Below are 25,680 nucleotides of genomic sequence, written 5' to 3'. Positions count from 1 at the left end.
AGGTGCGGAGGGCAAGTGGAGCAGGGCAGAGCAGAGCCGCAAGTGCAGAGGACAAGCGGAGAAGGGCAGACAAGAGCAAAGCCACAGGTGCAGAGGAGAAGCGGAGCAGGGCAGAGCAGAGCCGCAGGTGCGGAGAACAAGCAGAGCAGAACCGCAGGTGCGGAGCACAAGCGGAGCAGAGCAGAGCCACAGGTGCGGAGGGCAAGCAGAGCAGGACAGAGCAGAACTGCAGGTGCAGAGGGCAAGCGGAGCAGGGCAGAGCCGCAGGTGCGGAGTGCAAGCGGAGCAAGGCAGAGCAGAGCAAAGCCGCAGGTGCAGAGGACAAGCGGAGCAGGGCAGAGCAGAGCAGAGCCGCAGGTTCGTAGAACAAGCAGAGCAGAGCCGCAGGTGCGGAGAACAAGCGGAGCAGGGCAGAGCAGAGCCACAGGTGCGGAGGACAAGCAGAGTGTGGCAGAGCAGAGCCACAGGTGCGGAGGATGAGTGGGGCAGGGCAGAGCAGAGCAGAGCCTCAGGCGCGGAGGACAAGCAGAGCAGGGCAGAGCCGCAGGTGCGGAGGGCAAGCGGAGAAGGACAGAGCAGAGCTGCAGGTGCGGAGGACAAACGGAGCAGGGCAGAGCAGAGCCGCAGGTGCAGAGGACAAGGGGAGCAGAGCAGAGCCGCAGGTGTGGAGGACGAGCAGGGCAGGGCAGAACCTCAGGTGGGGAGGACAAGCGGAGCAGGGCAGAGCAGAGCCGCAGGTGCGGAGGACAAGTGAAGCAGGGCAGAGCCGAGCCGCAGGTGTGGAGGACAAGCGGAGCAGGGCAGAGCAGAGCCGCAGGTGCGGAGGACAAGTGGAGCAGGGCAGAGCAGAGCCGCAGGTGCGGAGGACAAGTGGAGCAGGGCAGAGCAGAGCCGCAGGTGCGGAGGACAAGCGGAGAAGGGAAGAGAAGAGCAAAGCCGCAGGTGTTGAGGACAAGCGGAGCAGGGCAGAGCAGAGCCGCAGGTGCGGAGAACAAGCAGAGCAGAACCGCAGGTGCGGAGCACAAGCGGAGCAGAGCAGAGCCGCAGGTGCTGAGGGCAAGGGGAGCAGGATATAGCAGAACCGCAGGTGTAGAGGGCAAGCGGAGCAGGGCAGAGCAGAGCCACAGGTGCAGAGGACAAGCGGAGCAGGGCAGAGCAGAGCCACAGGTGCGGAGGACAAGCGGAGCAGGGCAGAGCAGAGCCACAGGTGCGGAGGACAAGTGGAGCAGAGCAGAGCAGAACCGCAGGTGTGGAGGACGAGCGGGGCAGGGCAGAGCCTCAGGTGTGGAGGACAAGCAGAACAGGGCAGAGCAGAGCAGAGCCACAGGTGCGGAGGGCAAGCGGAGAAGGACAGAGCACAGCAAAGCCACAGGTGTGGAGGGCAAGTGGAGCAGGGCAGAGCAGAGCAGATGCGGAGGACAGACAGGACAGGGCTCTGTTCACATGGAACAAACAGGGACAGGGAAACACAGGAAGATAGCTAGAACACAGGAGGTAGATACAGAGGCAGGGAAATGGGACAAGCAGAACCAGATACACACAAGGTACTTGCTATGAAGTAGTGAGTGGTCACAAAACTCACAAACAGAAGTACAGAGACAATGAGTAGGAGTTAGGCACTGGTTCAGACACTGCAGGAAAAGGGAAGGATCGGACATAGAGACAAACAGGTAACGGGCTAGGACACAGTTCAGACAGGAACTGACACAGGAATTAGATACAGGAATGAGCCTGGGCATTCAGCCCCCAGGGTGGCAGAAATAGACTAGAAGTCACAGATACAGGTAACGGGCCTGGGTACTCAGCCCCCCGGGTTGCGGAAACAGGCAAGATTCAGGACAGGACCTGGCAACCCACAGTTGCACAGAACACACTGTAAGAAAGTGTTGCTCAAGCACCTCCTACTGGGTGGAGGAGGTTTAAGTATCCAGTGACTCACAGCAATAGGCTCGGGACGCATTAGGACTGCGCACACTGTAACTTTAAGAATCAGGAAGTTCCAGTGCCACCGCCCTAAGCCAGCAGACAAGAGACATGCACACAGCAAGTAGAGGAGCATAGTGCACAGCCTGGACTGGTAGGTAAGTTGGCGGTCTTGCATGGTGGGAGATGGTAAGCCATGCCAGCACGCCGCCAGGGATGTTACACCCAGTAGGCTCCCTGACCAACCCTGGGGATGGAGAGAACCACCCTTCCCCAATGCCTGGACGGCCTTCAAGAAGGAGCAGAGGGAGGCCCAGAAGAAAAAGTGAAGGGCCTAGGGCTAACCAGCCCCATTGCAAAAGTTTTGCAGGGACCCGTCTCACACTGTTCAGGTGAGGCGACTGTGAAAATGTCTGCTAGGGGCAAACTGCCTGTTTTTCAAGTTGAGAACTGTTTTACATAAATAATCCGAGGGATTGTTGCTTCACCTTCGTGGCCAGAAGGCCTGTTTGTTTCTCCTAAAAGGAATCAGAGGGACTGTTCAAGATACTCTTGAGGCCAGGTAGGCCTGTAGTAGCAGCAGACGGCTGAAGGTTGGTCTGCTCCTTTTTCTGGTGGAATTTGCAGCACTGAGGCACACCTAGAGGATGGGCATCCTCTGATACTAAGAAACTTGTGGCCTAGCGAGAAGAACCGGTGACCCCCACTAGAGCCAAGAAAAAAGAGACTCATGGGGTGTTCCCTGTGACCATGTGCCTCAGGATACAGACCTTAAAGGATATTGAGGGCTATTGGTGTGTTCACCTGTCTTAATAAAATGGACATGGACACTGTGTTTCCAGTGTTGTTACCAAGAAGGACCGGTACTCTTGAGCACTGTTGAAAGTTATGACAATGAACTTTATGAGTTGCTGTTCCAGAGCCCTTAACCGAGAAGGGCTGGTCTCCACACAAGAAGAAGACTTCAGGAGTCGTCGAGTACTAAAGTGTTTTAGTAATGTGATAAATGCTGTAAGTGTTAATGTGTTATTTGTTGCCTGGTATGGTCGAGGATGAACATCATTAAAGTGTGGGGGAATGTACTAGTGGGGAAGGACGTAGCCTTCCTTTGGCACTGATGTAGTTAAAAGAGAATGTTCCCGGAGTTAGACCTCTCTGAACTGTTGTTAGACCAAGCAAAGGAGTTAGCTGCAGTGTTCCAGTCAGTAGAGTATAGCGGGAACTTAGTGCCATGATCAAACATTGAGTGTGCCTGGAGCTTAGTTTAACATAATTCCTTGTGGGCTGCAGTACTTCAGTACTTGTAACCAGCCGCAAGATGCCACTGTCCAGGGCACAGTTGATAGTGCAAGTCTGCTAGCATGTATGGCAGTGAAGAGTTAAGTGTGAGAGGACAGCCCATAGAGGGTGGGCACTTTAGGAAACCTGAGGTGAGTTTCCAGAAAGAACTCAGTGAGAGTGTGGACAGTGAACCTTACGGACAGCTTAATATAGTGGCTGCTAGGGTATACGGGAGCTCCGTACCCTCAGACAGTAGGATCACCAGTGTGAAGATCTCCATACGCAAGAGTCCTGTTAGCCGGCCGGAGATGTTTCCAGCGCCTGTGAGGGAGATGACAACCTGTCGGGCCTTATCCATTATATCTGCCTGTAAATACAGTATATATTCCTCTTCCCCAAGTAAAGTCCCAGTTATGGTTAAGAACCTTGTGTCCTCTGAATTTATTGCTGCCCTGGTCCCAGAAGAGAAATGCCTGGAGACAGCCGTGACTGGATGGTCTGAAGTAAGTGGAGAGCACCACATAGACAGCCACACATCAGAGGGAGGACACGTATTGTCTGTAGGGTTCCAGAGCGAGCAGTGGCTACAGCTCGCCCACGACTACCTTACTGAGGCACCTTACAGTTGGGTGATCATACTGTGTTGGGGTCCCCATACTTTGTCTTGGGAGTTGAGGTGGGGTAAAGTAGGGTCATTATACTGTGCATGTGGAGGAATTTACTATTGCATGTGGGGGTACTTATGTTTGCATAATACTTTATGGGGGCAATGAAAGAGGATCTAGGACTTCAGCAGGAGGAAAATTACTATGTAAAGGCTGGAAAGTTGTGAGATCTGCTCTTCTGTGACCCCGACAATTATTTATTTATTTTTGGGGGGGTGAGGGGGACAATCAGAACTTCTGCTATGGGGCCCCATAATTTCTATATACGCCCCTTCTTGGCACTGGAATGGATCCAGCTCTTGATCACAACTCTTGAGGCCTCATTCAAACTTCCTTTCTTGCGTACGAGTGCTATCTAAGATTTTCACGAATAGCACACCTACAGTCATAGCCGAAAGTGTTGACAACCTTGAAATTGTTCCAGAAAATGAGGTATTTCTCCCAGAAAATTATTGCAATTACACATTTTGCTATACACATGTTTCCTTTGTGTGTATTGGAACAACACAAAACAAACAGGGAAAAAAAGGCAAATTGGACATATTTTCACACAAAACCCCAAAAATGGGCTGGACAAAATTGTTGGCACCTTTCCAAAAATGTGGGTAAACAACTTTGTTTCAAGCATGTGATGCTCGTTCAAACTCACCTGTGGCAAGAAGCAGGTGTGGGCAATATGAAGATCACATCTGAAACTAGATTAAAAGGGGAGACGTTGACTCAGTCTTTGCATTGTGTGTCTGTGTGTGCCACACTAAGCATGGAGAACAGAAAGAGGAGAAGAGAACTGTCTGAGGACTTGAGAACCAAAATTGTTTAAAAATATCAACTATCTCAAGGTTACAAGTTCATCTTCAGAGATCTTGATGTTCCTTTGTCCATGATGCGCAACATAATCAAGAAGTTTACAACCCATGGCACTGTAGCTATTCTCCCTGGACGTGGACGGCAGAGAAAAATTGATGAAAGGTTGCAACGCAGAATAGTCTGGATGGTGGATAAGCAACCTCAATCAAGTTCCAAAGAAATTCAAGTTGTCCTGCAGGTTCAGGGTGCATCAGGGTCAGCAGGAACTATTTGTTGACATTTGAATGAAGTGAAACGCTATGGCAGGAGACACAGAAGGATCCCACTGTTGACACAGAGATATAAAAAAGCTAGACTGCAGTTTGCCAAAATATACGTGAGTAAGCCAAAATCCTGCTTGGAAAGTGTCTTGTGCACAGATGAGACCAAGATAGAACTTTTTGGTAAAGCACATCAGCCACGCTCACGCTCGGACTGTTAAGCATGAGCGTGGATTGTGGTCCCACTGTGCCATAGACCAAGGAGAGCCAGGAGGGCCGTGACTAAGTGCCACACCAAGAATGACCTTGGATGCACGGCAACTGACGGTGGTACGATCCGAGGAGAACCGGGAGGGGTTGGGGTGAGATCAGGTGCTACTCCAGGGTAAACATCGACACATGGCAGCTGACCCTCATGGAGGTATACAGACTGGCACGGCTGATTCACAGACAGGCGGGTACAGGCAGCCACGGCTGATATACAGACAGACAGGTGTAGGACCCAGTTCAGACTGGAAAGGCAGGAACAGCTTCAGGAAGAACTGGGTCAGTGCGGGTACGACTGGAATACAGGAACGAGTAGGACCCACTTCAGTCTGGACAGACAGGAGCGGCTTCAGGAGGGTTCAGGCCTGGGTATTCAGCCCCTAGTGTCGCAGGAACAGCTTCAGGAAAAACTGGGTCTCTGGCAAGGGGGTACTGGACCGAAGGTGCGGACAGGCAGGGAACCGCAGGTGCAGACAGGCAGGGAACCGCAGGTTCACATAGAACAGACAGAGTCAGGTTCACACAGGATGAACATAAGGACAGGTACACATAAGACAGACAGGGCCAGATTTACACTAGGTACTTACAATTAAGTAGCAAGTGAACACACAAAGCACTAATGTTGCACAGAGGTAACAGATTAGAGATAGGTACTAGTTCAGACACTGCAGGTTTTAGAGATAGGTACAGGTTCTGACACTGCAGGTTTTAGAGATAGGTACAGGTTCAGATATTGCAGGTTTTATTGATAGGTACAGATTCAGACACAGTGAATTTAGGAAAAGATCCAGATTTAGATACAAAAAGGTTCAGGGATTAGTCCTAAGTCAGACAAGGACAGACACAGGTACAGATTCAGGGTTCAGGTCTGGGTATTCAGCCCTCAGGATGGCAGAAACAGGAAAGATCAGATACAGGTACAGATTCAGGAAACAGGCCTGGGTAATCAGCCCCCAGGGTGGCAGGAAACAGGTTCAGAGACAGAAATAGGACAGGACCTGGCAACTCCGTAGTTGCATAAACACACTAAAAGAGAACATTGCTCAGGCATCTCTCAACTGGTGGAGGTGCCTTAAGTACCAAGTGCCTCCCAGCAATAGGCTGGGAACACATTATGAATGTGCGCACTCTTTCTTTAAGAATCAGTAAATGCACTTGCGGCCACCCTAAGCATGCAGCCATGAAACATGCACAGCTAGCAGAGGACCAGGAACTCACTGCACACAGCAAGCAGAGGACAAGGAGCTCACTGCACTGCCTGGAGTGGTGAGTATTTCAGTGTCCCTGCATGGTGGGGGATGGGGAGCCATGCAGGGACGGAGACAGTGGTGTTACAACATCATTCTACTGTTTACCAAAAACAGAATGAAGCCTGCAAAGAAAAGAACACAGTGCCTACAGTCAAATATGGTGGAGGTTCAAAGAAGTTTCGGGGTTGTTTTGCTGCCTCTGGCACTGGGTGCCTTGACTGTGTGCAAGGCATCATGAAATCTGAAGATTACTAAAGGATTTTGGGTCGCAATGTAGTGCCCAGTGGCAGAAAGGTGGGGTTATGTCCTAGATCATGGGTCTTCCAGCAGGACAATGACCCCAAACATACTTCAAGAAGCCCAAGAAATGTATGGAAACCAATTGCTCTCCTGTGGAGAGATCTTAAAATTGCTGTTGGGAGAAGAAACCCTTGAAATATGAGAGACCTGGAGCAGTTTGCAAAAGTTGAGAGGTGTAAGAAGTGTAACATCTCTGGCGGCGTTTCTACCTCCTGTGTTCTAGCTATCTTCCTGTGTTTCCCAGTCTGTTCCATGTGAACAGAGCCCTGTCCTGTCTGCCTGCACCTTCTGCTCTGCGGTTACGCTCTCCTCTGTTCTGCCTCGCTTGCTCTCCGCACCTGCGGTTTCGCTCTGCTCTGCTTGCCCTCCTCACCTGCGGTTTTGCTCTGCTCTGCTTGCCCTCCTCACCTGCAGTTTCACTCTGTTCTGCTTGTCCTCCGCACCTGCAGTTTCGCTCTGCTCTGCTTGCCCTCCGCACCTGCAGTTTAGCTCTGCTCTGCTTGACCTCCGCACCTGCGGTTTCGCTCTGCTCTGCTTGCCCTCCGCACCTGCGGTTTCGCTCTGCTCTGCTTGCCCTCCGCACCTGCAGTTTCACTTTGCTCTGCTTGCCCTCCGCACCTGCGGTTTCGCTCTGCTCTGCTTGCCCTCCTCACCTGCGGTTTCGCTCTGCTCTGCTTGCCCTCCGCACCTGCGGTTTCCCTCTGCTTGTCCACCGCACCTGCGGCTCTGTTCCTGTATCCCAGTTTTTACTGGTCCCTATCCAGTCTGCGTTCCTACCTGCCAGTATCTGTCTGTCTGCATACCAGCCGTGCCTGCCAGTACCCGCCTGTCTGCATACCAGCCGTGCCTGCCAGTACCCACCTGTCTGCATACCAGCCGTGCCTGCCAGTACCCACCTGTCTGCATACCAGCCGTGCCTGCCCGTTCCTGCATTCCCCGGTGTGGGTTAACAGCTGTGATCGGGGTCTGACCTGGAGGAGCACCTGGGCCACCTCCCATGTCCCACCACGGAGTCGATTATGCCGCCATGTGTTCGTGGTTGGATCTGGCGAGTCCCCTAGTCACGCCCCTCCAGGCACTCCTCGGTTTGTGGCCCAGTGGGACCACTAACCACGCTCACGTCAGTCTGTCCGGGCGTGAGCGTAACAGTTTGCTCAGGCCATGGCCCCCGTTGAGCCCCACGGCCCTTCGCTCTCGGAGACATTTGAATCCTTGTCTGGCGAATACGTGCACCAAGTAAAAAAAATTTCACAAGCTGAGGTCCAGGCGATTTACGCACCAGCCCAAATGGAGCTATCAGCACTCGTTCCTGCAGATCCACCACGGTACTACGGTGATCCAAAACAAAGCCGTGCATTTGTGGAGCAATGCATGCAGCATTTCAAATTCTATGCTCACTATTTTCCCACCGATCGGGTTAAAGTAGAATTTCTGATGTCCTACCTAGCGGGTGATGCCTTGAATTGGATCACCCCCCTATGAGAAGCATGGGATCCTATCGTCTCTGACCTGCAGGCCTTCCTGGTGGCCTTTCTAATGGTCTTCGATGACTCTAACCCTGAAGCTTCTGCTACAGCTTCCCTTCCCAATATCCTGGAGCAGTCCCGATGGGTGATGCGTGTAGGGAGCCCACCAGTTCCCCAGCCTGAAGAGGCTGCTGCCCACGCAGAATCCACACAGGAGGACAATGCTCCACAGAATACTTCTCTTCCCAACCTCAAGAGGCAGTCCAGATGTGCAAGACGAAGAGGTAAACCGTCACGCCAGGTTCTGTTCTCCCAAAGACCTCCTGTTCCCCAGCCTGTAGAGACAGCTATCCGCACAGAATCCATGAAGGTTGACCATGTTCGTCAGGCAAAGCAGAGGCCGAAACTCAGTCATAAAATCTGATTGCGGACCCGCTGCGGTTGTTTGGGTCACCCTGACGGTTTTTGTCCAGCGAAGGTTGGAGAGTCCCAAGGCATAAGGCCTGTAGGAGAGGCTCCCCTTGGCGTTAGTGTTTCCTCTCCACAGGTGACCATGACTGTCTCCGTGGAAAGTGAAGGCCTCGGATTAACCGGAAGTTTCGAGCTTAAAGCCTTGAAGAGTCGGTGTCTGATTCCCTTCCAACAACTCCAGAATCCGGTTTGGGCATTGTCAGCGGAGGGACGAGCCCTACTCAGAACCAGTCAAAATATGTCTGTACAAGTTAAGCTCCAGATTGGAGCATTACACATGAAGAAGTTCACATTTCAGGTGCTGTCTGGTTTACCCACAGGTCGTCCGGAGCCGAGAGATCTAGTGCCCGCTCAGGTCTGGAGATCCTGCATGGTGTTTCCTGGGGGACTGCTGAGGTACAAGGGGTGTTCAGTCCCCATACCTTCAGGACAGTCAGCAATGTCTTCTTCTTCTTCACCAGATCTGCTAGTCGCTGACTCGCTGTGCGCTGAAGTCTCCGAAGGAAGGGAAGTGGAGGCAATGTCCCCACACAGTCTCGACGATTGTACCAATCATCTGGCTTCAGGTACCGCCCCGCCTCGCAGACGTGTCATCTCAGAAACCAACTGAAGATGGTCCCAAAGCAAGGATCCTCCATCTCTAATAAATCTGGAAATAAGTCCATCAAGGCGGTGGCTCCTTCCAAGTCTCTGCACCCCTCCAACCAGGCGGAGGACCTCCAGTTGTCTCTTGAATGCTCCGGGGTGCTACCTGATAACAAATGGAGAGAGACTTTCCTACACCCTGTACCTGGTACTTCGCTCACTTCATCCAGTAAGCTTGGCAAAGTGTACGTCAAGGCGGTGGTTACACCCGAGTCTCTGCACCCCTCCAACCCGGTGGAGGATTTCCAGTTGTCCCGTGAATCCTTTGGGGTGCTACCCGATATTAACAAATGGAGAGAGACTTTCATGTGTTCTTTTCCTGGTACTTCACCCACTTTATCTGATGCTGAGGATGGCTTGATGGGAGGAAGCATCCTAGTCACCAAGATGGTGAGACCAGTCTCGTTCCCTCTAGTGGACAGAAGAGGTAATCTTCTTGAAGAGAAGAATCGGCCTCCAAATTCTCTGCAGAAAATCCTTGCAGGCTTGAAGAAGAGAGGGCGTAAAGGGAGGGGGGGTACTGTAACATCCCTGGCGGCGTGCTGGCATGGCTTACCATCTCCCACCATGCAAGACCGCCAATTTACCTATCAGTCCAGGCTGCACACTTTGCTCCATTACTTTCTGTGTGCTTGTCTCTTGTCTGATTGCTTAGGGCGGCGGCCCTGTTACTTCCTGATTCTTAAAGTTACAGTGTGCGCAGTCCTAATGCGTCCCCAGCCTATTGCTGTGAGTCACTGTATACTTAAACCCCCTCCACCCAGTAGGAGGTGCCTGAGCAACAATTTCTTTCAATGTGTTCTGTGCAACTGAGTTGCCAGGTCCTGTCCTGTATCTTGTCTGTTTCCGCCTCCCTGGGGGCTGAGTACCCAGGCCCGTTACCTGTATCTGTGACTTCTAGTCTGTTTCCGCCACCCTGGGGGCTGAGTACCCAGGCTCATTCCTGTATCTTGTTCCAGGTTCAGTTCCTGTCTGAACAGTGTCCTAGCCCGTTACCTGTTTGTCTGTACAGTATGTCCGATCCTTTCCTTTTCCTGCAGTGTCTGAACCTGCACCTAACTCCAACTCGTTGTCTCTGTACTTCTGTTTGTGAGTTTTGTGTCCACTCATTACTTCATTGCAAGTACCTTGTAACGAGTCTGGTTCTGCTTGTCCCATTTCCCTGCCTCCGTTTCTACCTCCTGTGTTCTAGCTATCTTCCTGTGTATCCCAGTCTGTTCCATGTGAACAGAGCCCTGTCCTGTCTGCCTGCACCTTCTGCTCTGCGGTTACGCTCTACTCTGTTCTGCCTCACTTGTCCTCCGCACTTGCAGTTTCGCTCTGCTCTGCTTGCCCTCCGCACCTGCGGTTTCGCTCTGCTCTGCTTGCCCTCCGCACCTGCGGTTTCGCTCTGCTCTGCTTGCCCTCCGCACCTGCGGTTTCACTATGCTCTGCTTGCCCTCTGCACCTGTGGTTTCGCTCTGCTCTGCTTGCCCTCCGCACCTGTGGTTTATCTCTGCTCTGCTTGCCCTCCGCACCTGCGGTTTCGCTCTGCTCTGCTTTCCCTCCGCACCTGCGGTTTCGCTCTGCTCTGCTTGCCCTCCGCACCTGCTGTTTCGCTCTGCTCTGCCTGCCCTCCGCACCGGCAGTTTCGCTTTGCTCTGCTTGCCCTCCGCACCTGCGGCTTCGCTCTGCTCGTCCTCCGCACCTGCGGTTTCGCTCTGCTCTGCTCTTCCTCCGCACCAGCGGTTTTGCTCTGCTTGTCCACCGCACCTGCGGCTCTGTTCCTGTATCCCAGTCTGTACTGGTCCTTATCCACCCTGCATTCCTACCTGCCAGTATCTGCCTGTCTGCATACCGGCCGTGTCTGCCAGTACCCACCTGTCTGCATACCAGCCGTGCCTGCCAGTACCCACCTGTCTGCATACCAGCCGTGCCTGCCAGTACCCACCTGTCTGTATACCAGCCGTGCCTGCCCGTTCCTGCATTCCCCGGTGTGGGTCAACAGCTGTGACCGGGGTCTGACCTGGAGTAGCACCTGGGCCACCTCCCATGTCCCTGCTCAGACCACGGAGTCGATTAAGAAGCCGCCGTGTGTTCGTGGTCGGATCTGGCGAGGTCCCTAGTCACGCCCCTCCAGACACTCCTCGGTTCGTGGCCCAGTGGGACCACTAACCACGCTCATGTCAGTCTGTTCAGGCGTGAATGTAACAGTTTGCTCAGGCCATGGTCCCTGTTGAGCCCCACGGCCCTTCGCTCTCGGAGACATTTGAATCCTTGTCTGGTGAATACGTGCACCAAGGAAAAAAATTTTCACAAGCTGAGGTCCAGGTGATTTACGCACAAACCCAAATGGAGCTATCAGCACTCGTTCCTGCGGATCCACCACAGCACTATGGGGATCCAAAACAAAGCCGTGTGTTTGTGGAGCAATGGATGCTGCATTTCAAATTCTATGCTCACTATTTTCCCACCGATCGGGTTAAAGTAGAATTTCTGATGTCCTACCTAGCGGGTGATGACTTGAATTGGATCACCCCCCTATGGGAAGCATGGGATCCTATCGTCTCTGACCTGCAGGCCTTCCTGGTGGCCTTTCTAATGGTCTTCGATGACTCTAACCCTGAAGTTTCTGCTAAAGCTTCCCTTCCCAATATCCTGGAGCAGTCCCGATGGGTGATGCGTGTAGGTAGCCCACCAGTTCCCCAGCCTGAACAGGCTGCTGCCCACGCAGAATCCACACAGGATGACAATGCTCAGCAGAATACTTCTCTTCCCAACCTCAAGAGGCAGTCCAGACGTGCAAGGCGTAGAGGTAAACCGTCACGTCAGGTTCTGCTCTCCCAAAGACCTCCTGTTCCCCAGCCTGTAGAGGCAGCTATCCGCACAGAATCCATGAAGGTTGACCATGTTCATCAGGCAAAGCAGAGGCCAGAACTCAGTCATAAAATCGGATTGCAGACCCGCTGCGGTTGTTTGGGTCACCCTGACGGTCTTTGTCCAGCGAACGTTGGAGAGTCCCAAGGCATAAGGCCTGTAGGAGAGCCTGCCCTTGGCGTTAGTGTTTCCTCTCCACAGATGACCATGACTGTCTCCGTGGAAAGTGAAGGCCTCGGATTAACCGGAAGTTTCGGGCTTAAAGCCTTGAAGAGTCGGTGTCTGATTCCCGGCCGACAACTCCAGAATCCGATTTGGGCATTGTCAGCGGAGGGACGAGCCCTACTCAGAACCAGTCAAAATATGTCTGTACAAATTAAGCTCCAGATTGGAGCATTACACATGAAGAAGTTCACATTCCAGGTGCTGTCTGGTTTACCCACAGGTCGTCCGGAGCTGGGAGATCTAGTGCCCTCTCAGATCTGGAGATCCTGCATGGTGTTTCCTGGGGGACTGCTGAGGTACAAGGGGTGTTCAGTCCCAATACCTTCAGGACAGTCAGCAATGTTTTCTTCTTCTTCACCAGATCTGCTAGTCGCTGACTCGCTGTGCGCTGAAGTCTCCGAAGGAAGGGAAGTGGAGGCAATGTCCCCACACAGTCTCGACGATTGTACCAATGATCTGGCTTCAGGTACCTCCCCGTCATCTCAGAAACCAGACTGAAGATGGTCCCAAAGCAAGGATCCTCCATCTCTAATAAATCTGGCAATAAGTCCATCAAGGAGGTGGTTACACCCGAGTCTCTGCACCCCTCCAACCCGGTGGAGGATCTCCAGTTGTCCCGTGAATCCTTTGGGGTGCTACCCGATGTTAACAAATGGAGAGAGACTTTCCTGTGTCCTGTTCCTGGTACTTCACCCACTACATCTGATGCTGAGGATGGCTTGATGGGAGGAAGCATCCTAGTAACCAAGATAGTGAGACCAGTCTCGTTCCCTCTAGTGGACAGAAGAGGTAATCTTCTTGAAGAGAAGAATCGGCCTCCAAATTCTCTGCAGAAAATCCTTGTAGGCTTGAAGAAGAGGGAGCGTAAAGGGAGGGGGGGTACTGTAACATCCCTGGTGGCGTGCTGGCATGGCTTACCATCTCCCACCATGCAAGACCGCCAACTTACCTATTAGTCCAGGCTGCACACTTTGCTCATTACTTGCTGTGTGCATGTCTCTTGTCTGATTGCTTAGGGCGGCGGCCCAGTTACTTCCTGATTCTTAAAGTTACAGTGTGCGCAGTCCTAATGCGTCCCCAGCCTATTGCTGTGAGTCACTGTATACTTAAACCTCCTCCACCCAGTAGGAGGTGCCTGAGCAACAATTTCTTTCAGTGTGTTCTGTGCAACTGAGTTGCCAGGTCCTGTCCTGTATCTTGTCTGTTTCCGCCACCCTGGGGGCTGAGTACCCAGGCCCGTTACCTGTATCTGTGACTTCTAGTCTGTTTCCGCCACCCTGGGGGCTGAGTACCCAGGCTCGTTCCTGTATCTTGTTCCAGGTTCAGTTCCTGTCTGAACAGTGCCCTAGCCCGTTACCTGTTTGTCTCTGTGTTCGATCCTTTCCTTTTCCTGTAGTGTCTGAACCTGCACCTAACTCCAACTCGTTGTCTCTGTACTTCTGTTTGTGAGTTTTGTGTCCACTCGTTACTTCATTGCAAGTACCTTGTGTGTATCTGGTTCTGCTTGTCCCGTTTCTCTGCCTCCGCTTCTACCTCCTGTGTTCTAGCTATCTTCCTGTGTTTCCCAGTCTGTTCCATTTGAACAGAGCCCTGTCCTGTCTGCCTGCACCTTCTGCTCTGCGGTTACACTCTACTCTGTTATGCCTCGCTTGTCCTCCAGACTTGCGGTTTCGCTCTGCTCTGCTTGCCCTCCGCACTTGCGTTTTCGCTCTGCTTGCCCTCTGCACCTGCGGTTTCGCTCTGATCTGCTTGCCCTCCGCACCTGCGGCTTCGCTCTGCTCTGCTTGCCCTCCGCACCTGCGGTTTTGCTCTGCTCTGCTTGCCCTCCGCACTTGCGGTCTCGCTCTGCTCTGCTTGCCCTCCGCACCTGCGGTTTCGCTCTGCTCTGCTTGCCCTCCGCACCTGCGGTTTCGCTCTGCTCTGCTTGCCCTCCGCAGCTGTGGTTTCGCTCTGCTCTGCTTGCCCTCCGCACCTGCGGTTTCGCTCTGCTCTGCTTGCCCTCCACACCTGCGGTTTTGCTCTGCTCTGCTTGCCCTCCGCACCTGCGGTTTCGCTCTGCTCTGCTTTCCCTCCACACCTGCGGTTTCGCTCTGCTCTGCTTGCCCTCCACACCTGCGGTTTTGCTCTGCTCTGCTTGCCTTCCGCACCTGCGGTTTAGTTCTGCACTGCTTGCCCTCTGCACCTGCGGTTTAGCTCTGCTCTGCTTGCTCTCCGCACCTGCGGTTTAGCTCTGCTCTGCTTGCCTTACGCACCTGCGGTTTAGCTCTGCTCAGCTTGCCTTACGCACCGGCGGTTTAGCTCTGCTCTGCTTGCCTTCCGCACCTGCGGTTTCGATCTGCTCTGCTTGCCCTCCGCACCTGCGGTTTCGCTCTGCTCTGCTTGCCCTGCACACCTGCGGTCTCGCTCTGCTTGCCCTCCGCACCTGCGGTTTAGCTCTGCTCTGCTTGCCCTCCGCACCTGCGGTTTCGCTCTGCTCTGCTTGCCCTCCGCACCTGCAGTTTCGCTCTGCTCTGCTCGTCCTCCGCACCTGCAGCTTCGCTCTGCTCTGCTCGTCCTCCGCACCTGCGGTTTCGCTCTGCTCTGCTCGTCCTCCGCACCTGCGGTTTCGCTCTGCTCTGCTCGTCCTCCGCACCTGCGGTTTTGCTCTGCTTGTCCACCGCACCTGTGGCTCTGTTCCTGTATCCCAGTCTGTACTGGTCCCTATCCAGCCTGCGTTCCTTCCTGCCAGTATCTGCCTGTCTGCATACCGGCCGTGCCTGCCTGTACCCGCCTGCCTGCATACCAGCCGTGCCTGCCAGTACCCACCTGTCTGCATACCAGCCATGCCTGCCTGTACCCACCTGTCTGCATACCAGCCGTGCCTGCCAGTACCCACCTTTCTGCATACCAGCCGTGCCTGCCCGTTCCTGCATTCCCCGCTGTGGGTCAATAGCTGTGACCAGGGTGTGACCTGGATTAGCACCTGGGCCACCTCCCATGTCCCTCCTCGGACCACTGAGTCGATTAAACCGCTGTGTGTTCGTGGTCGGATCTGGCGAGGCCCCTAGTCACGCCGCTCCAGGTACTCCTCTGTTCGTGGCCCAGTGGGACCACTAACCACGCTCTCGTCAGTCTGTCCGGGCGTGAGCGTAACAAGAAGCTTGTTGATGGTTATAGGAAGCGATTGATTGCAGTTACTTTTTCGAAAGGGTGTGCAACCAAATATTGTAATGCACACGCCCGGACTGACTGGCGTGTGCGTGTTTAGTGGTTCCACTGTGCCATGAACCGGAGAGTGTCTGGAGGGGCGTAACTAAGTATCTGCCCGATCCGACCAAGGTCGCACGACGGCATACGGCGCCAGTGCACCAGGGAGGAACCGAGCAGAGGGACCAGGGTCTACTCCAGGTCAGCGCAGGCTGGGTAGGGTCCAGTACAGACTGGGAGACAAATTCGGAGCCGCAGATGCGGTAAACAAACAGAGTAAAGCGAAACCGCAGGTGCGGTAGTCAAGGCCGAGCAGAGCAGAACCGCAGACACGGTAGACAAGGCCGAGCAGAGCAGAACCGCAGACGTGGTGGACAGGGCTGAGCAAAGCGAAACCGCAGACGCGGTGGACAGGGCTGAGCAAAGCGAAACCGCAGACGCGGTGGACAGGGCTGAGCAAAGCGAAACCGCAGACGCGGTGGACAGGGCTGAGCAAAGCGAAACCGCAGACGCGGTGGACAGGGCTGAGCTAAGCGAAACCGCAGACGCGGTGGACAGGGCTGAGCAAAGCGAAACCGCAGATGCGGTGGACAGGGCTGAGCAAAGCGAAACCGCAGACGCGGTGGACAGGGCTGAGCAAAGCGAAACCGCAGACGCGGTGGACAGGGCTGAGCAAAGCGAAACCGCAGACGCGGTGGACAGGGCTGAGCAAAGCGAAACCACAGACGCGGTGGACAGGGCTGAGCAAAGCGAAACCGCAGACGCGGTGGACAGGGCTGAGCAAAGCGAAATCGCAGACGCGGTGGACAGGGCTGAGCAAAGCGAAACCGCAGACGCGGTGGACAGGGCTGAGCAAAGCGAAACCGCAGACGCGGTGGACAGGGCTGAGCAAAGCGAAACCGCAGACGCGGTGGACAGGGCTGAGCAAAGCAAAACCGCAGACGCGGTGGACAAGGCTGAGCAAAGCAAAACCGCAGACGCGGTGGACAAGGCTGAGCAAAGCGAAACCGCAGACGCGGTGGACAGGGCTGAGCAAAGCGAAACCGCAGACGCGATGGACAGGGCTGAGCAAAGCGAAACCGCAGACGCGGTGAACAGGGCTGAGCAAGCAAGAACTGCCGAAGCGGCTAGCAAGGCAGAGCAGAGGGGACAGTGCTCAGTTCACACGGAACAGACAGGAAGGGAAAGGCAGAACCAGATACCCAGAGGGTACTTGCAGAGAAGTAGCGAGTGGACCACAAACTCACAAACGGAAGTACAGTGACAACAAGCAGGAGTAGGTACGAGTTCAGACTCTGCAGAAAAAGGGAAGGTACGGACATAGAGAAAAACAAAACAGGCTAGGAGAGTATTCAGACAAGAACAGACACAGCAGCAAGATACAGGAGCGGGTCTAGGTATGCGGCCCCTAGAAGGCGGAACGAACAGGCAGAAGCGTGTTCACACAGGCCTGGAAATACAGCCTCCAGGATAGGCAGAAGACAACAGGCTAGAAGATAATACAGACAGGATACAGTTCAGACACGGGAACTGATACCGAAGGCAGGAAACATAAACGGGACCTGGCATATCAGTGACCAGAAGCCAACTGACAGAACACAATGCTCAGGCATGGGTTAATTGGAGCAGCTGGTTTAAATACCAGGTGACAGACAGCAATAGGCTGAGGACGCACAAGGGGTGTGTCTGCAGCAGCTACAAAAAGCAGGAAGTGATCTGGCGCCGCCCTTAAGCAGCAGAAGCAGAGGCAAACAGACAGCATGGAGGGAAGCCAGGCTAGCAGACTGGACTGGAGATCAAGTGCGCGCTCTTGCACAGTGGGAGATGGACCACTATGCAAGGACGCCGCCAGGTATGTTACAAATATTAAGTTGAGGGTGCCAACAGTTTTGTCTGGCCCATTTTTGGGGTCTTGTGTGAAATCATGTCCAATATGCCCTTTTTTCTCCTTTTTTGTGTTGTTCCAATGCACACAAAGGAAGTAAACATGTGTATAACAAAACATGTGTATTTGCAATAATTTTCTGGGACAAATACTTAATTCTCTAGAACAATTTCAAGGGGGCAAACACTTTCGGCCATGACTTTATGATAGTCCATTGGGCGGCTATTCACATATCTGATTTTCTTCTCTGACTGATTAGTCCAAGGAATTTATTGGAAATATTTCCGATTTTGATTTGTTGGTCGGCTCAAAATTAGCAATGCAAGTTAATGGGTCCGGCTTAGCGGCATCTAAGTGAATAAACAACAGTGATTGGAGCAAGCTCTGGTTGCTGCTGTTAGAGTCAGGTACTCACTGTATACCACAGCTGGCACCTGCCATGTTTGAAGGGAGCTTAGTCCATTCCATACGCCTGCACCAGACGTGTGGCATACATGTTGAGAAGGCTTTAAATGCACCTCAATATTGTGTAGGTACACCTCATGCCGCTATAACACCTCTGATACAATGAGACATAGTTTTCACAAGACCTTTCAAGGTGTCCTGCGGTATTTGGCACTAAGCCCTGTGGATGAGGGGCCCACCGACGCCAGCGCAAACTTCACCTGGATGTGTGTCCTTGGAAACACATTTATTTGAAGTGTATTGTGGCGCAGAGACCTGCCAGGTCTGTGTGCTGCAATACATGCTGCCGGCCAATCAGAGACCAGTAGCTGACGTCGACATGCATGTGACCGGGCAGTGATATCATGCGCTCCCGTCGCTTGCACACTGAAGTCAGCTGCCTGCTTCAGAAAAGGACGCTGCTCTGCGTGAGAGCGGAGGGAAGGTAGAATGGTTTATTTTTTCAATGTATTAAAGACATATACCAATATGGGGGATATATATATACCAGTATGGGGGATATACAGTGCATTGTGAAAGTATTTGGCCCCCTTGAACTTTTCTAACTTTTGCCACATTTCTGGCTTCAAACATAAAGATATAAAATTCTAATTTTTGGGGGAAGAATCAACAACAAGTGGGACACAATCGTGAAGTGGAACGAAATTTATTGGATATTTTAAACTTTTTTAACAAATTCAAAACTGAAAAGTGGGGCGTGCAATATTATTCGGCCCCTTTACTTTCAGTGCAGAAGTTCAGTGAGGATCTCTGAATGATCCAATGTTGTCCTAAATGACTGGTAATGATAAATAGAATCCACCTGTGTGTAATCAAGTCTCCGTATAAATGCACCTGCTCTGTGATAGTCTCAGGGTTCTGTTTCAAGTGCAGAGAGCATCATGAAGGCCAAGGAACACACCAGGCAGGTCCGAGATACTGTTGTGGCAAAGTTTAAAGCCGGATTTAGATAAAAAAAGATTTCCCAAGTTTTAAACATCTCAAGGAGAGATCATATTGAAATGGAAGGAGTATCAGACCACTCTAAACTTTCATCTCGAACAAGGAGAAGACTGATCAGAGATGCAGCCAAAAGGCCCATGATCACTCTGGATGAACTGCAGAGATCTACAGCTGAGGTGGGAGAGTCTGTCCATAGGACAACAATCAGTCGTACACTGCACAAATCTGGCCTTTATGGAAGAGTGGCAAGAAGAAAGCCATTTCTCAAAGATATCCATAAAAAGTCTCGTTTGAAGTTTGCCACAACGGGAGACACACCAAACATGTGGAATAAGGTGCTCTGGTCAGATGAAACCAAAATCGAACTTTTTGTCCACAATGCAAAATGATATGTTTGGCGTAAAAGCAGCACAGCTCATCACCCTTAAAACACCATCCCCACTGTCAAACATGGTGGTGGCAGCATCATGGTTTGGGCCAGATTTTCTTCAGCAGGGACAGGGAAGATGGTTAAAATTGATGGGAAGATGGACGGAGCCAAATACAGGACCATTCTGGAAGAAAACCTGTTGGAGCTTGCAAAAGACCTGAGACTGGGACGGAGATTTATCTTCCAAGACAATGATCCCAAACATAAAGCAAAATCTACAATGGAATGGTTCAAAAATAAACGTATCCAGGTGTTAGAATCCAGACCTGAATCCAGTTGACAATCTGTGGAAAGAGCTGAAAACTGCTGTTCACAAACGCCCTCCATCCAACCTCAATGAGCTAGAGCTGTTTTGCAAGGAAGAATGGGCAAGAATTTCAGCCTCTCAATGTGCAAAACTGATAGAGACATACCCCAAGCTACTTGCAGCTGTAATCGCGGCAAAAGGTGGGGCTACAAAGTATTAACTCAAGGGGGCCGAATAATATTGCACGCCCCACTTTTCAGTTTTGAATTTGTTAAAAAAGTTTAAAATATCCAATAAATTTCGTTCCACTTCATGATTGTGTCCCACTTGTTGATTCTTCCCAAAAAAATTAGAATTTTATATCTTTATGTCTGAAGCCAGAAATGTGGCAAAAGGTAGAAAAGTTCAAGGGGGCCAAATACTTTCACAATGCACTGTATATGCCAGGATGGGGGACATATATACCAGGATGGGGGATATATATATACCAGGATGGGGGACATATATACCAGGATGAAGGACATATATACCAGGATGGGAGACATATATACCCGGATAGGGGACATATATAACAGGATGAGGGACATATATACCAGGATAGAGGATATATATAACAGGATGAGGGACATATATACAAGGAAGATACCCAAGATGGGGGACATTACTACATAATACATACTAATCATGAGTCCTTCTCTGTACTTACAAATTCCAAATTCATTAAAAGACATATGCTTTTGTTGGGCTTCCATGTGCCAGAATCAGAAATCTACTCTCTGCTACTCCTCTTTCCCCTAAACCCCATCTACTTTACAGAAAAGCTGTGAGATTGGCGTAAACTTTTGATGAATTACCCCCATTGAGTATTATATTGAAACATCCCTACAGTATAAAAATCGGGAACACCATGTACAATTTGCGGCTGCTGCGCTATAAAACTTTATTTACTACAATCCGGAGAACTCCTTTAAGTTAGAGAACCCACAAGGCCAACTACTCGTCTGTGATGAAGTGAGGAACAAAAAAATCCTTCTTGTGCTGGCAGTCGCCATAAAGAGGTTAGATTTACTACTCTCCTAATGACTGTGAAAGACTCGCACAGAAACAAGAGGATACCCCAACAGGTGCCCCGCTCGCTCCGCTGCAGGCGGCATCGAGTTTCTCCATCACTTGTGTATCTGATCTCATATGTGGATTTGGCAGAGGGACAAAAAACACAGAAAAATACTTAGAGGGAGACGCAGATGGAAGGAAACAATGTGCATGAGGCCGGTGTATAAATACACAGAGGAAGTGTCACTTATGGATACATTGTATCCCAGCATCAGAAGACACAGAATATTGCCGTGTACCATTGTGGAGGATACACTTAGAACAAATACATTTATGACATGTTTTAATACAAGCAATTATAGCAAACTCCTTCCACTGCTTATAAAATTCTGTATCCATCACATACTGTACATACTAATATTGGAATGGCATGGAAAATGGGAAAAATGCCCATTAACTCCGCACAATGTTGCTATAGTTAAAGATTAGAAGAGCTCTATGGATTACAGTGCACATATCAATATAAAAAGGTGTTATCCAGTATGGCATCAAAGATCCTATTGAAGTGAATGTGATCCGAGGTATTTTTCCCAAGAAGTGTCTTGGGTGCTGCTTTCAGTTTGGAATCCTTCCTTCTTCCCTTTCCTTTACTCCCTCCCTTCCTTCCTTTCTTCCATTTTCCTTCTTTTCCTCCCTCCCTCCCTTCCCTTTCTTTCCTTTCCCTTTCATCCCTCCCTCCTTTCTCTTCCCTTTCCTTCCTTCTTCCTTTCCTCCCTCCCTTAGTTTCCCTTTCATCCCTCCCTCCTTTCTCTTCCCTCTTCCCTTTCCTTTCTTCTTCTTTTCCTCCCTCCCTTCCCTTTCTTTCCTTTCCCTTTCTTTTCTTTCCCTTTCATCCCTCCCTCCATTCTCTTCCCTTTCCTTCCTTCTTTCTTTGCTCCCTCCCTTCCTTTCCCTTTCATCTCTCCCTCCCTTCTCTTCCTTTCTTCCTTCTTCCCTTTCCCTTCCTTCTTCCCTTCCCTTTCCATTCCTTCTCTCCCTTCCTTCCTCCCAATAAAATATAAAGGTAAGTGATCTTTAAATAGTAAGTTAGATAACTAATACTCTATATGAAGAAAAGTATGTGACCCCTCCACATTCCTCCTCCTGAAGCTTTTCTGACCTCCCATCCTACACCCATAGACATTAATATGGAGTCGCTCCTCTGCAGATATAACGGCTCCTGCTCTTCTGGGAAGCATTTCTACAAGCTATTGGAGGCGACTGTGGGAATTTTTGGTCCTTCATTCCGAAGATCATTTGTGAGGTCAGACCCTGATGTTGGGGGGAGGCCGAGCTCACAATCTCCGGTCTAGGTGTTGGATGGGGCAGAGGTCCGGGCTCTATGCGGCCGCTCATGTTCCCCCCTCCATGTCTGTATGGAACTTGTGCACCAGGCGCAGTCATGGGGAACAAAAAAGGGCAAACCCCAAACTGTTCCCACAAAGCTGAAGCTTTGGGCTGAAGGATTAAGATTTCCCTTTGTAGGGATGTGGATTGTCTTACCCTGTTATTGCCCCTAAAGAGAATTATCGCGCTGTGTGTATAGTGTCATGTGGTTTTACATGTAATATTGATGTGCGTCTTATATAATGTGTTATAGTAATGTGCAGCACATAAATCATGTAAAGTGTTAATGTGTATTGTGAGTAGTGTATAGTGCAGGATAAGCATACGATTAGCTTTGAGATAGCATAAGTATGGTTTATATAATAAGTGGTTTAGCAACAGTATAGGACATAGGATAAGAACAATAGGTTTCGTCTATAACATAGGAAATAGTTAATGATAGAACTAGCCCTGTGGGTGGGAACTAGTGTTGATAAAAGGGGGGTGGTTAGATAAGTGTGTGGTTAGAGAAGTGCAGTGTGCAGGTCAGGTTCAGGTGCGGCGGGCTGCTAGGGCCAGCATGAAACAATTGTTTGAGGCAGTGGGAGGATGTATTGAATTCCCTGTTGGACATTCCTGTAAAGTCTGGAGCCTAGGGCTCGGGCCAGGTACCAGGGAGCAGGCCTGCTCTTCTGACATCTTGAGGTCGGTGGACGTGGAATTACGAGAGGGGCAGGTGACAGGTCCCGGGTGCACTGCTGAAGTGGACAAGAAATCCCTGAGGCTGATGGTGTCACCGGGCTTGGCGGTAGTCCAGGACGAACGGGTGGCAGGGCTGGAGAGGTACTGTACTGAGGAGGAAGGAAACGTGAAATGCTGTGCCCTATCCTACATGTCACCATTTGATGAACTTGAACTGACTAGTAAACGTTTGCCTGTTGTAAAGAACTTGGTGTCCCCTGAAATGTGTGCGGTGGCCTAAGAGGATGGAGGACAGGAGTCAGTGGAGGCCTGCGGCCTACAAGTGAGTGTGATGCACCCCACACCCTACAGCACACTGGGACTGGGACACTGTTTGTCTGTAAAGTGCCAGAGGGTAACCGGACAGCAGCTCGATCATGATTACTGCTCTGCTGCACTTTACAGCTTCACTGACACTAAGGATCCGAGGCCGCCCACTGATAACAGCCCAGAGCATTATCCTCCTCCACCATCTGTACAACACAATGCAGTCATGGGGTAACGTTCTCCTGGAATCACCAAACCCAGACTCCTCCATCAGACACAGAAAGAGAAGTGCGATCCGTCACTGCACAGAACACGTCTCCTCCAGAGTCCAGTGGTGGCGACTTTACACCACTCCATCCGGCACTCAACATTGTGCTTGGTGATATACGGCTGCATTCAGCTGCTCGGCCATGAAGCTCCCGGTGGGGACACAGTGTTTGTGCTGATGTTATACCAGAGAAGGTCTGGACTCTGCTGTTGTGGGGTCAGCAGAGCGATGGTGACTTTTCTGCCCTCTGCTCCTCAGCCCTCGCCCCCCCCCCCCGCTCTGTAATCTGTGGTAAAGTCTCTCCCTCTGCTGCAATTGGAGGTAGATATAGTACACTGTCTCTTTAAATGACGTGGTTTAGTATACAAGTCAGCATAAACCACGGCCAAGTGGAAAACATAAACACAGCCTTTCTGGCACAACAGGAAAAAACAAAGAAAAAACAAACAAAGGTGCAAACAGTCCTTACTTCAGCCGATGTCCGGCCACTCAGGGTTAGCAAACAGCACAAAGTCCAGTTTAGCACCAACGGAAACTCCTCTCTTTCAGGAGCTGGCTTCCACACACTGACCACCACCTGAGTGTCATGGCTGGCTATTTAAAGCCCAGACCACTCCCTGGATTGGATATATGGTGGATGATGTCCCGCCCTGCATTTCATCCACTAAACCTCTCTGAACCTAATCTGCAGGAGAAACTTCCATGTTTCACATCACTGAGGCTAACAGCCTCAGTGAAACATATCTCTCTTCCGACACACTGCCAGTGACTTTGTCACATATTCCCCCCCTCTGCCCAAAGTCAGGGGTTTTGGCACCTTCACTCGTAAGACAGGGAAATCTGGACAGGGCATCGGCATTAGCTCGCAGTTTCACAAGCCTGTGCTCCACCAAAAAAAATAAAGTCCTGGAAGGCCAGGAACCACCTGGTCACCCGGGCATTTTTCCCCATCCTTTCACTCATCCATCTCAGAGGGGCATGGTCTGAGACCAGTCTGAATTTGCAGCCCAACAGGTAGTACCTAAGGGTATCAACCACCCACTTGACGACCAGGCACTCCTTTTCCACAATTGCATAGTTCTTTTCACAGGCCGAGAGTTTTATGCTCAGGTACAGAATGGGGTGTTCCTCCCCATTTACCTCCTGTGATAAGACGGCTCTTATCCCAACGTCTGAGGCGTCCATCTGGAGCACAAACTCTTTACGGAAGTCAGTTGCTATCAAGACTGGCTGGTTACATAGGGCGCGTTTCAGCTCCTGGAACGCCATCTCTGCCTCGGAAGACCACTTGGCCATCGCTGTCTTCGTACCTCTAAGTACGTCGGTCAAGGGTGCCGCTATTGAGGCAAAATTCGGGATAAATCGCCAATAATACCCCACGATTCCCAGAAAGGCCCGTACCTGTTTTTTGGAGGCCGTTTGCGGGCAATTCTGGATTGCCTCCACCTTGTTCATTTGTGGTTTTATTTTGCCCCTTCCAACCACGTAGCCTAAGTATTTCACCTCTTCCTTTTCTATGGCGCATTTTCTTGAGTTTATGGTAGCTGGACCTTCTGCAGGTGGGTTCCCCAATCTGGGCTGAAAATCATGATGTCGTCCAGGTAAGCGGCAGCGTATTTCTTATGTGAGCCCAGAATCCGGTCCATGGCCCTCTGGAAGGTAGCTGGGGCTCCCTGTAGTCCGAACGGCATCCTGGTGTATTGAAAACATTTTCTCCTTGGCACCTGGGGCCAGGCGAATTTGCCACTACCCTTTTCTTAGGTCCAGGGCAGTGATGTACCTGGCAGGCCCCAGCCTCTCAATAAGCTCATTGACCCAGGGCATCGGGTAGGTGTCAAACTTGGACACGTCGTTTAGCTTCCTGTAATTATTACAGAAACGCCATTCTCCGTCTGGCTTGGGTACAAGAACAATCGGGCTAGACCAGCCGCTCTTAGACTCTTCGATAACACCCAGGCTCAACATGCTCTTCATCTCCTTGGAGATCACCTCACGGCGGGCTTCGGGAATTTGATACGGCTTCTGGTTCACCCGTACGTTCGGTTCAGTCAGGATCTCATGCTCCACAACGTGCGCACATCCGGGCAATTCTGAGAACAGGTCTCGATTTCTCTGCAAGAGTTCTCGGCACTGTTGTTTTTGGGCAGGAGACAGTGTCTCTGCCACTGTGATGTCCTTGTCCCTGGCTACAGGATTGTCCCCTAGACACGTAGCTTCCACTGGTTACCTGTCCCGCCACAGCTTAAGTAAGTTGATGTGGTAGATCTGGTACGGCTTCCTTCTACCCGGCTGGTGGACTTTGTAATTAACTTCACTCAGCTTCTCAATCACTTCGTATGGCCCTTGCCATTTAGCCAGGAACTTACTATCGACCGTGAGCACCAACACTAACACCTGATCTCCAGGGCTGAATTG

The sequence above is a fragment of the Phyllobates terribilis genome, unplaced genomic scaffold, assembly GCF_046119375.1.
Source record: "Phyllobates terribilis strain yellow unplaced genomic scaffold, ASM4611937v1 Scaffold_5__5_contigs__length_657084704, whole genome shotgun sequence".
Lineage (NCBI taxonomy): Eukaryota > Metazoa > Chordata > Amphibia > Anura > Dendrobatidae > Phyllobates > Phyllobates terribilis.
The sequence above is the reverse complement of the archived record's forward strand: the minus strand, read 5'-3'. Positions refer to the sequence as shown.